The sequence below is a fragment of the Carlito syrichta genome, unplaced genomic scaffold (assembly GCF_000164805.1).
Source record: "Carlito syrichta isolate Samal-C Ts95f unplaced genomic scaffold, Tarsius_syrichta-2.0.1 Scaffold305238, whole genome shotgun sequence".
NCBI lineage: Eukaryota > Metazoa > Chordata > Mammalia > Primates > Tarsiidae > Carlito > Carlito syrichta.
The window spans coordinates 272,118-281,702 of NW_007249334.1; positions in this window are offsets into that span (position 1 = coordinate 272,118).

Consider the following 9,585-nt stretch of genomic DNA (forward strand, 5'->3'; position numbering starts at 1 on the left):
GCCCCCGCAGCCTCGACCTGCTGGGCTCTGGCGATCCTACCGCCTCAGTCTTCCGAGTAGCTGGAACTACAGGCGCGCGCTACCACGCAAGGCTGATTTTTTAATTGATTGTAGAGATGAGGTCTCACCACATTGTCCGGGCTGGTCTCGAACTCACGGGCTCAGGTAATCCACTCACCTCAGCCTCCCAAAGTGCTGGGATGACAGGCTGAGCCACCGAACCCGGCCAACACCATTGCTCTTTATAGGGCAAGATGAGGCTTGGAGGAAAACCTCTACAGTCAAGGTCAAAGTCTTAGGGTAGTAAAGGTCGCAGCACTTGGGAATGCTCTCAATGCTGGTTACACTGGCATGTTGTAAATGTGTATATATACTTCAGTAAAAAGATTCTGGACCTGGTCTGGTGGCGCACTCCTATAATCCGAGCACATTGGGAGGTCAAGGCGGAAGGATCGCTTGCACCCAGAAGTTCAAGACCAGCCTGGGAAACATAGCGAGACCTAGTTTCTAAAAAAAAATCAAAATATCAGCTGGGTGTGGTGGCAAGCACCTATAGTCCCAGCTGGGAGGCTGAGATAGGAGGATTGCCAGAACCCAGGAGGTTGAGGCTGCGGTGAGCCATGATTATGCCACTGTACTCCAGCCTGGGTGACAAAGTAAGACACTGATTCAAAAAAAAATTTTTTTTTAAATTAAAAACAGAATGTCCCCTGTCCCCTTGCTTCTATAAGGCTACCCTCCCAGCTTCCCACAGGGGACTCCAGGAGGTTCACCTGCTCATCCAAGAATGCCCCCGTCCCCGTCCCCGCCCCCACCTGGGCCCAGCATGCAGGAGATACCCTAGGAATGCCAGTGGGGTGCCCACCTTTCAGCCACACCACCCAGCCTCTGGTACCCCGACTTCAAGACAGGGAGTCGCCTCTGCCCAATGAGACCTGAGCAGAAAGGTGGCTGCCAGGAGGGTCCCAGTCCCTGCCCCAGGCCCTGGGCACATGAGAGGGAGGCTGGCACCTGCCCCAGGAGGGCTGGCCGGCGGGTGCCTCCAAGGGCCAGATGCCAGCGAGGACGTGGGGATGACGCCCAGGACCATGAGGGTCCAGGACCTTCAGAGAAGGGAGCAGGAGGGAAGACCAGAGGCATTAGCGGCTGCCACAGGGCACCAACAGGCAGAGACACCACCCACAAAGACACCCGCCCCCTGCCCAGCAGACGTGGCACTCCTGGGCCGGGCTCCTGCTCACCATCCCAGCCGCCCAGGGCAGGGATAACTGATGATCCCACGCAGGTGTGAGGCTGACTAGGCCCTGGCTGCCCGGGGTTCCTGTGGCAGGTCTCGGGCCCAGGCCCACCCGTCCAGCCAAGGCGAGACTGCCCCATCCCCCGCCCCCCAGGCACGCTGGGATTCCACGTTGCGGTGCTCAGCCTTCTGGGGTCACAGAGCCCTCAGAAGAGCTGATCCCCCCCCACACACACACAGCACTGTCGCCAAAGCCCCACAAGGCCCCCCTGCCAGGGGGATCCAGCTCCAGCCCGACCACCCTCTGCTAAAGCAAGCAGGGACAGAGATGGGGACACAGAGTTGTCAACTCTAACCAAGCTCTTCCGGGCAAGAAAAACCAGATGGTCCCGGGAGCCGGGGATTGTCCCAGGAGGTGGAGGACTGTCCCAGAGGCAATGCACCCATTGCTGCAGGCCTGAGCATACTGTGGGGGCTGAGGGGGGGCGACTGGCCCAAGTCATTCTGAGCTGGGAGGGCCCCACAGACGAGACCCTCCCGCCCACTGCTTTCCGGGGAGGCGAGGGGGGCATCCCCGAATCACCCTGCCCCTCCCCTGCCCACAGCACCAGGAACCCAGTTGCCACCCCCCGCCCTTCCCAGGACCCGCCAGCCCCGGGAGGGAAGCAGGGCGGCCCGGGCACCTACATCCCAGCTCTGCCCTGTTCTTTCTCCCCAAACCGGAAAGACGGCATTTCACCAGGCTGCGTGGGTGCCCTCTTCAAAGGCCAGAGCAGGGGTGCCTCCATTTCCTGAGCCTTCCCCAACCTCGGCAGGCCAGGAGAGCCAGGAGGGGCGGCCTTGGCAGGGGGGCTCTTTCCAGGAGCTTCTAGGACGCTCAGAGACAACCACACCCTCCCGTCACCTGGGGAAGCCGAGTTCCCTCTCAAGGGCCGGGTGGCCCCAGGGCCCCAGGGGAGGCACCGTGTGGGTGGCCTCCACGCCTGCTCCCCTGCTCCCCCTCCCAGGCCCAGGGAGCCCTGGCTCATGGGGCATGCTGGCATCCCGGCCTCGCCCCAGGGTCCTGCAGCCCCCTCCTCTCCAAAGGGGAGAGGAGCCAGCCCCTCAGGGGATGCGGCGGGGTCAGAACCCAAAGAGCGGGAGAGAAAAGGACAGAGGCTGGGTGTGGTGGCTCTCGCCTGCCATCCCAGCACTTTGGGAGGCCGAGGCAGGAGGGTCGCTTGAGTCCAGGAGTTCGAGACCGGACAGGGAAACATAACAAGACCCTGTCCATCTCTACAAAAAAAAAAACTAGAGGAGACATGCACTTCAGCCTGGAAGACAAAGCAAGACCCTGTCATTCATTCATTCATAAGTAAAAAAATAACAGCCAGGGCAGTGGCAGTGGTTTTCAGTAATTTTTGTGTTTCTTGAGTCGGGGTCTCCTCTCTATTGCCCAGGCTGGAGTAGGGTGGCACGATCACAGCTCACCACAGCCTCGACCTCCTGGGCTCAGGCAATCCTCCCACCTCAGCTTCCCAAGTAACTGGGACTACAGACGTGCACCACCATACCTGGCTAATCTTTTGTGGAGACAAGGTCTTGCTGTGTTGCCCAGGCTGGTCTCTTCCACTGGGAAGGGCGGGGGGTGGCAACTGGGTTCCTGGTGCTGTGGGCAGGGGAGGGGCAGGGTGATTCGGGGATGCCCCTCTCGCCTCCCCGGAAAGCAGTGGGCGGGAGGGTCTCGTCTGTGGGGCCCTCCCAGCTCAGCTGCTATGGAAAACAGTCAGGATGTTCCTCCAAAAATTACATTCTCCAGGCGTGGTGGCTCACACCTGTCATCCCAGCACTTTGGGAGGCCAGGGCGAGGGGATTGCCTGTGTCTATGGGTTCAAGACCAGTCCCAGCAACTTGGTGAGTCCTCATCTCTACAATAAATCAAAAATCAGCCAGGCATGGTGGCGTGTGCCTGTAGCTCCAACTACTTGGAAGGCTGAGGCGGAAGGATCGCCGGAGCCCAGCAGGTTGACGCTGGGGTGGCTATGAACATGCTACTGCACTCCAGCCTGGACAACACAGTGAGACTTCAACTCAAAAAAAAAGAAAGAAAGAAAATGTATAACTTTTTAAGGCACTGCTGCACACTGGACAGGCAGAAGTCCCCCATGACTATCCTCCTCTGTCTGTCCTAGTTTCCCCATCAGTTTAATCGAGTGTAGACTACCTAATGCGACCATGGACTTGGGCACCTCTTCTCGGCACATACGTCCCCATGGGCCCGTGGGTTCTGGCACATCCCTTTCAGGGGAACAGGAGGAGGCACCCAGATCGGTCTCTAGGGTGGGTTGCTGGGCCCAGAACCCTCACAAATCAGCATCAGAGCAGGGCTGGTCCTTGCCCCTCCTGCCACGGGTGCCAGCACAGCTTAGGCCTGAAAACCCAAGCGCCAACAATCTCAGTTCAACCCACGTAAGCGCGTCCAAGATCTGTGCCTCGGATCCACGGCAGGTGTCTGGCTTTCCATCCCAATAGTCTGGCTTTTACACTGGCTACGTGATCACACCCGGCAAAACCCAGTCTGAGGGAGCCCAATCCTTCGCTATCTACCAAAATAAGCAGTACCTGCAGGCCAGGCCTGACCCATATTCACAGAGTGTTCCACTGGGCCCCCAAATGCGAATACAAACTATGGGTTCACCCATCAGGAATGACCCTTTGGCCAGTGCTGGCCCCACAGGAAAGGCCATGAAATGGGAGATTTCATGGGTGTACATTTAAGGAGCCCAGATCAGCTGGGCGAGGACACACACACACAGAGCCCAGAATAGCTGGGCGAGGACACAGGGACACACGGACACACACACACACACACACACACACACACACACACACACACACACACACACACTGTTCAAGAAACACCAAGGCGAGAAGAAAAGGTAGGGTGAAGGCAGGGCCTGAGAAAGATCTGGCTGTGGGTGAACCCGGTAGACTTCCTGGAGGAGGAAGACTTGGCTGTGGAGAGGCCAGGTAGATTTCTTGGAGGAATAACTGGCGGTGGGTAAACCTGGCAGGCCTCTTGGAAGAGGAAGACTTGGCTGAGTAGGTTTTTTGGAGGAATAGCTGGCTGTGAGTCAACCTGGCAGACTTCCTGGAGACAGGAAGACTTGGCTGTGGGTGGACCAGGTAGGCTCCCTGGAGGAGAAAGACCTGGCAGTGGGTAGACTTGGAGAAGGAAAAGCTGGAGCCTTGAAGGCCGAGCATGACTTAGCAAATGCTGAGCACACCCAAGCCCGACGCCAGGAAGCAACCGTGTGCTAGAGTTCATTAGTTCTACTCACCGTGGCTCATAAGCGACTTCCCTGACACCAAACACAGAGTCAGGGAACCCTCTCGCTTGAGTTGCTCAAACTGGGTATCCATGCAGTTGCCTCGCACACCTCCTCACACCCCAGCCCCAGGGGCAAGTGTCCCGGCAGAGCCAAACTTCCCGGGACACCTGGTTCCGCTTCCAGGCTCCTCTTGGTCTGTCTGTCCACCTGGCACTGGCAGGACACGCTAAAAGTAAAGCTTCCAGACTCAGAACCACCTGAGGCCGAGAAGAGCAGGTCCCGTCCGAGCCATCTCCTTCAGAAACAATCCGGCACACCACACCCCCTTACACGCTTCAGAATCCGCTCCCCTAATTCCACGAGGATCAAGGTTGGGATTTTTTTTTTCTGGAGAGGTTTGGGGTCTCACTGTGTTGTCCAGGCTGGTCTCCAACGGGATCCTCCATTCTTGGCCTCCCAAAGTGCTGAGATTTACAGGCGTGAGCTACCACGTCTGGCAAGGTTGGGATATTTTTTTTTTAAGTGAGAAAGCAGGATTTATTGAGAGGACAGAAAAGCTCCCACGGTGGGAGGGAACCCAAAAGGGTTGCCCCAAGGTTGGGATTTTGTTTTTGTTTTGTTTTGTTTTTGAGTTGGAGTCTCACTCTGTTGCCCCAGCTGGAGTACGGGGTACGCTCACAGCTACCCTAGCATTAACCCACTGGGCTCTGGTGATCCTTCTGCCTCAGCCTTCCAAGTAGCTGAAACTACAGGCATACGCCACCACACCTGGCTAATTTTTTTTTATTTATTGTAGAGACAAGGTCTTGCCAAGTTGTCTGGGTGGGTCTCGAACCCGCAGGCTCAGGCAATCCACTTGCCTCGGCCTCCCAAAGTCCTGAGATTATAAGCTGAGTCACCAAGCCCGGCCAAAGGTTGGGATTTTTTTTTAAGGCATTCTATTTAAAGTTTTTCCAATACGAACATGCAAAAAGATCATAGCTCAGCTAGCAGGACAGACAGATCTATGACGATCTGCAGTGCAGCAAGAGTCTGGTTTTAATTGTTTATTAAACTGTGGAGGGAGACGGACACGGTGCAGGTCACTCCGTGATGCGAATGTTCTTTTTTTTCATTATTTATTTTAAAGATATGGGGCTGGATACGGTGGCTCATGCCTGTAATCCCAGCACTCTGGGAGGCAGAACCGAGAAGACTGCCTGAGCCCGTGAGTTCGAGACCACCCTGGGCAACATGGCGGGACTTTGTCTCTACAATCAATCATACAATAATTTTTTTAAAAAAATTAGCTGGGCATGGTGGTTCACGCCTGTAGCTCCAGCTACTTGGAAGATTGAGGCGGAAGGATTGCCTGAGCCCAGCCGGTCGAGGCTGCAGTGGCCATGAGCGTGCCACTGCACTCCAGCCTGGGTGACAAAGTGAGACTCTGATTCAAAAAAATAAAAAAATAAAAAAATAAAGATGTGGGTGACAATTCAGGGTTAAGTACACAAATGATCATTGTACAGGTAAAGTTTGGGCCTCAGTGAATATTCTTAAAACCCTGAACTGTGGGCCGGACTGGGTGGCTCAGCCTGTAATCCTGCGCTTTGGAAGGCCAAGGTGAGTGGATTGCCTGAGCCCGTGGGTTCGAGACCAGCCCGGGCAACTTGGCGAGACCCCGTCTCTACAATAAATCAATAAATCAAAAACTAGCTGTAGTTCCAGCTATTTGGAAGGCTGAGGCGGAAAGAATCGTAGGCGCCCAGCAGGTCAAGGCTGGGCTGGCCGTGAGCGTACCACTGCACTCCAGCCTGGGTGACGGAGTGAGACTCCAACTCAGAAAAAAAACCCTGAACTGTGCACTCACAATCAGGATGGTAAGGGCTGTGTTGTATATATCTTACCACAACTAACCATAATAACATAAGTAAACTCAAAGTTACAATGTAGTGGTATTATGGGATATTATGAGCTCCTAAACAATTAGAATGACTTTGAACAACAGTTACAGCTTGTAGTCCTCATTCAGGACTTTGTCTGACAAACAGGTTGGTCATTAAGGCACAGCTACAACACATTATTCATCCAGTCCTGCATGCATTCATTTTGAGTCAGGGTCTCACTCTGTTGCCCCGACTGGAATGCAGTGGCAGGATCACAGCTCACCACAGCCTTGACCTCCTAGACTCAGGTGATGCTCCCACCTCAGCCTCCTGAGTAGCTGGGACTGCAGGCACGCATTACCATGCCTGGCTATTTTTAAATTTTTTTGTAGAGATGAAGCCTTGCAATGTTCTCCAGGCTGGTCTTGAACTCTTAGGCTCAAGTGATCCTCCCACCACGGCCTCCCAAAGTGCTGGGATCACCGGCTTGGGCCACCGCATCTAGCTCAAACCACATTTTTTAAATAAATAAAACCGGCATGCCTATAACAGAAAGAGTCTGCAAAACTCCCATGAATCTTTTTTTTTTTTTTGAGTGGGAGTCTCACTCCGTCGCCCAAGCTGGAGTGCAGTGGCACGCTCACGACCACCGCAGCCTTGACCCGCTGGGCTCCGGCAATCCTTCTGCCCCAGCCTGCCAAGGAGCCGGAACTACAGGCATGCACTACCATGCCCGGTTAATTTTTTGATTTATTGTAGAGACAACGTCTCGCCAGGTTGCCCGGGCAATTCTCAAACCCGCGGGCTCAGGCAATCCACTCGCCTTGGCCTCCCAAAGCACTGGGATTACAGGCTGAGCCACCGAGCCCGGCCCATGAATCTTATGATTAAGACTTGAAGCTTCAAGGACACTTGGATCGGGGAGGAGAGTTTCCCTCCCCCAGCTGGAAAGTTCTATTCCCCCCCAAAGAGGAAACGTTTGAAGGGCGCTGATCAGGCTAAAACAACACGGACCGGGGGAAGTGTGTGCGGCCTGCAGAAATGCAAAACTCTTCTCAGCTCTGAGCAAAGCCAAGTCTGAGAACATACGCTCATTTGCCAAGAATGAAGTTCAAGTGTCTTTAAGCGGCTGAAACACCCGCCGTGGCCGGGCCTCCTGAGGAAGCCCTCAGCAAAAATCAAATCTCAGCTTCTCCCGGAACTGTCTTCATGAAGGCAGAAGAAACAGCAAACACCCAAACTCACTTTTACTAGGCAGTCCTGGAAGCCAGGGGCCCTTCCCACCCCCACACAGCCATCCCTGTCCCCAGCTCACAGTAGGCGCTCAGTGTCTGCGCCTCTGTCCCTGTGGGGGTGGCAGGGGCCACTCAAACCCTCAAGCAGTGGCGAGGACTACAGTTCTGGCAACAGCGTTTTTGTGTCTGCACTGGGGCTTGTCCCCAACTGAGACACACTCGAGTCGATGGTAGCATCCTTCTGCCGTCCCGAAATACTGTAAACAAGGGGCTTGATAATGACCATAAAACCCTGGGATTCCTTTAACTCAGGAGATGCTCTGCCTTTTATGGAAATCCGGGTGGAAGCCTTGACAGCAGCTCCCAGCGCCTGGGGTGTCTCTCCCCACGCCTGGGGTGTCTCTCCCCACGTTCCCCTGGCTGAGCCATCCACACCCCTCGCACATTCCCCACCCGGGACCCGCTATGCCAGGGCTTACTCCTGGGCCCGCAAGCCTGGTCTCAACACCAACCCCACGCCCACCAGAGTAGACCCCACCCTGGCCACCTTCGGATCCCAGGTGAGGATGGGGCCTTCGGGAGGGGGACCGGGGGTGCACCCCAGGTGAGAATGGGACCCTCTGCGGGGGACAGGGAGTGCACCCCAAGTCTGTGCTCATCACCGGCTAAGGACTGAGCTCCCTTTTCCCACCAGTCCCCACCTGTCCTCTATGGGTCCTAGCATCCGCCTCCACCCGCCGGCCTCCAGCCCCCCACTCTATTCACACACCAGCTTTGGCTGCCAACACAGCCTGGAGGGGCTTCAGCCTCTCAGTTCAGGCACCCCCGTTCCTGCTGCCCCCAGCCCCCTCCCAACTCTAATCCTAACATGCATGCACACCCATGAAGCGTTCTTGTGTGGGGTAAAGGCCGTAATTAACTCCCTGGTCCAGGGCACTTCCTGAGCAGGGACACCATTTCCAAGGTCAGGGAAGCAAGTCAGACGGGAAACACACGTGAGGGTGGAACAGGAAGCGAGAAAATCACTTGCAAATGCTATCAAGTGAGCCACCTTGCCTCAGACCCCCTGGAGCCCAGAGACACAGGACAAGGCATCTCGTCTTCAATCAGCAGGGAGATGGGTCGGGGTCCCCACTGTCTCACTGCAGAGTTGGGGGTGAAGGCCCTGACACGGGTTACCCAGGCCCAGGGACGGGACGGGGGCAGGGCTGTTTCCATGCCTGGGCCCTGGGCAGAGCCTGGGCAGCTGGGTCCAGTTCTGCTGCACCACTCTGGAAAGTTCTGGGAGACAAGTAAAGAACTCGCTGGGCCATCCCACACGGCCCCAAGGTGACAACCATTTCGAAGGCTCTGAGAAGTCCTGTGATGAGAAAACCCAGTTCATTTTCTGGATAACACTGACCAGAGGCAGGAGAGAAACGGGAAACACAAATGTAAAACTGAACAGCTGTGGCTCACACCTGTAATCCCAGCACTGTGGGAGGCCAAGGTGGGAGGACCGCGCAGGCCAGGACTTTGAGATCGGCCTGAGCAACATAGCAAGACCTCGTCTCTACAAAAAGTTTAAAAATTAGCTGGGCAGCCGGACTCGATGGCTCAGCCTGTCATCCCAGCACTTTGGGAGGCTGAGGTGGTGAGTGGATTGCCTGAGTCCACGGGTTCGAGACCAGCCTGGGCAACTTGGCAAGACCTCACCTCTAGAATAAATAAAAAACTAGCTGGGCGTGGTAGCACACACCTGCAGTTCCAGCTACTTGGAAGGCTGAGGCAGAAAGATCGCTGGAGCCCAGCATGTTGACGCTGGGGTGACCATGAGTGTGTCCCTGCACTCCAGCCTGGGTAGCGGAGTGAGACTCCATCTCAAAAAAATAAAAAATTAGCCGGGCTCGGTGGCTCAGCCTGCAATCCCGCGCCTTGGGAGGCTGAGGTGAGTGGAT